Source organism: Poromitra crassiceps (assembly GCF_964638095.1).
Source record: "Poromitra crassiceps genome assembly, chromosome: 23".
NCBI lineage: Eukaryota > Metazoa > Chordata > Actinopteri > Beryciformes > Melamphaidae > Poromitra > Poromitra crassiceps.
The window spans coordinates 19,017,885-19,021,426 of NC_139639.1; positions in this window are offsets into that span (position 1 = coordinate 19,017,885).

Here is a 3,542-nt window from a genome sequence, read left to right on the forward strand (position 1 = left end):
AATGCACTCAAACACATGTCTTGTCCCCAGGCATGACCCAGTCACGAGAATACATCCTTTTCCTTACAGGACATTAGCATAATGGCCATTGGGTTAGGACAGAAGTTGTGGAAAGATCAAAGAAGTACAGAACTATATATATAGAATTGATTAAAGAAAGAGTTGATGGAAGACTGGATGCACTTCAGAAATGAATCTTTTGGCCGCCAGTCCATTCAAACAAATATTCTGACATTTCTCAAAAGTATTTTCCAAAAGAATCTTTGTGCCATTAATCTTAATATGGGAACAAGTCAGAGTTCTCTGAGGGGTGGGATATAAAGACAAGCAGGTAGAATATCACAGGTTTCTTGGGGGTCGGAGGGTGGGAGGAACACACACACACACACACACACACACACACACACACACACACACACACACACACACACACACACTACACACACACCCATCCTCTCCTCCATTATCTGTTGTCATCTCCTCCTTTCAAGATATGGGGATCCTGTGGCGAGACCCCAAGACCCCCCTTCTACCAGTCACTCGAGTTCTCTCTGGTCTCTCTCTCTCTCTCTCTCTCTCTCACACACACACAGACACACACACACAGACACACACACACACACACACACACACACACACACACACACACACACACACACACACACACACACACACAGAGGAGCAGTGTTCTCCCCTGGGGGCCCGGTGGAGATGAAAGGAGGAGTGTTGAAGGGGAAAGAAGGAGAGATGAAACAGATGAGATGACCCCCTCCTCCACTGCGACCCCCTGGTCATTTCTCCCTCTGTCCGTCTCCCATACAGTCTCCTAGACGTCTATCTTCAGTGTATGTTAGATCCCTGTTACTCTAGTTTCAAAGTCAAACTTAAACTCTTTAAATCCAAACCACCAATTCATTCAACCCTACTCACAACGGGCAGCCTTCATCCTGGCCCTCATCTAAAACAAGCGAATAGTAGCATGTTGTCCCCCACCAGTGAAAGATCCAGCCTTGGGTCACTCCCATTCATTGTCAATGTCACCCCCTAGTGGCATAATTCAACATTACAGTGTGACTAACAAACTAACGGACGGATGGACGGACAGTCCCCCCCGAAAATCCAAACAGTCCTTCTATATTCTCTGATTGTGTACTTCAGTGTGTACTACAGTGTGTACTTATTGTAAATGAAATACTGGTCAAGTAACAATACATACATTGGGACTGCCTGGAACCCCTAAGGCCCCTAAGGAATCCAATTGAGGCACGCTCACAGGGCAGCTCAATGGGATGGGAAAGAATGGCTTCATGTATGCTATGATACATTCTGCCATGGAGGAAAATTGGGAGAAACAAGTGCTTTACTTCCCTCCTAACCAGCGGTTCCCAAATGGTGTGCCTTGAGGAAAGTCCAGCTGTGCCTTGGGATTTTGTGACAACCATTCCATACATTCTGGTAAATACAGCTTAAAACTATACAAAAAGGGGGTATTTTGCTGCTTTGATGTAGTAATTTTACAGAGATATTAGTAATATGGTTGTTTGTAAAATGTTATTTGGCATTAGTAGCCTAAATAACAACTGTTTAGCAAGAGTGATAACATGTGTTATAGAGGCTATTTTGCATGGATATATAAGTGTGCCTTGAGATTTTGTCTTGCTCTTTGGTATGCCTCGGCCGCAAAACATTTTTTGGCTTCAGTAGCCCCTGATTTCTGAATCCAAGTACCCCATTTACCCGACTACAACATTTTGCTGAGAAAACTGAAAGAGAAAACTATAGCATAATGATGCAATGAATGAATGATAATAACCCACCTTTTGAAGACTATAACATTACAAAATAGGAAATTTTGTGAAAGTGAAAGTGAAAGAGCTGCAATTAGTGCCCCGTGAGAAGATTTATTTTGACGTTTCATTTATTTTCACGATTTATTCTTACATTTTTCCATTTTCCCCTTTCTCTCAAGTCCCCTCTGTAGTACCTCCATGTACCCCTAGGTGTACGTACCCCAGTTTGGGAACCACTGACCTATGGGATCTGAAAAACAAAGAGTGCATTACACGGGCATACTGAGTGTGTGCAGAGATTGCTTCTTTCAATGTAGATATTTGAGTAATCCATCCTGTGCAAGACAACTTGCTGAAAGGCTAAAATATAAATATAAAACGTTCAAAATTGTGTGATAAATGTTGAAGATTAACCACAAGGTCCTGAACATTTGGATCACAAACTGGGACAGCATTCACTATCAAACACCGCCATCTTGTGGACAGCTACAGTTACTGCAGGGGCATATGTAAGGGATAATGTATATTGAGGCGGTGATTACGGGGGAAATAATGACCGACAGGTGGATTGAGCCCGACGCGTAGCGGAGGGCTTAATCGTTCACCTGAAGGTCATTATTTCCCAGTAATCACCGCCTCAATATACATTATCCCGCTTAGAACACGGCCTACAACTAAATCATTCAATAATCTGACAAAAATAATTATTCAAATATATTTTTTAATAGAGTTTTCAACGACAAAGCGGTTTCATTCGTAATTGGCACACAAGACACCACAGCTGCAACTGGTTGGCCTAATTAGTAGTGGCTTGCTGACAAAAGGCTCTTATCAACTGATTAATCCAGGTGTGGCAGAGCAGCGGTCGGTTGTCGAGAAATAATGACCGGTGAATATTGTTGATTGACCAATCAGAATCGAGTATTCAAGAGAGCCGTGTTCTAAAACCATATAACCATAAGGCATACTGTATAACCCTAACCCTAACCCATTGCATTATTGGTCCTTGTTGGAGATATATATAGACATATATATGTCTACTTAGCCACTTCGGGCTAAGTAGACATTTTCTCAAAATAGTTCCTCCACTCTCCAAGAGCGGAAATCAGGGTTTGGCACTTTCTATATTTAGCTCTCTTGTGTTCTCTGGCTTGAGACAGCCATGCTGAGAGAGGGCCAGCCAGGTCCATCTTACACTCGGTTAGATATAAATAAATGACCGCTGGGCCAGAACCTAATGACAGGAAACGCCACAAGGCCGCAGATAACTACAGATTTCTCTGTAGTTATCTGCCACTGACTGGGTCTGTCTGAACTCCTGAGCACAAGAGAGCAGCTCCCAGAGGCAAAATCCTTTGTTGATCTCACATGATAGGATAGCTAGAAACTATAGACGGTTCAGATCCAGTTTCCTCCTATTGTTCTTATGAATAATTGTAGGCCTACATGTAATTGTGAAAATAGTCTTTGCTCTGCATATTCTGATTTTCCTTTTATTCTTAGCTTTTCCACTTCCTCTCCTCACCTAGTTCACTTCCTTTACCTCACTTCTTTCCCTAACTTTACTCCTCACTAATTAGTTATTTTTGTTCACCTGTTGCCTCCCTCACTGATTGTCCCAATTAAGTTCACCTGGGTTCCCCTGCACTCCTCAGTCTCATTCAGTCACACACCTTTGCATGGGGCAGCAGAGCACGACTGGTAAGGATTTATCTTAATCTTTTATTATATCCTTATTCTCTTGTTCTTTAT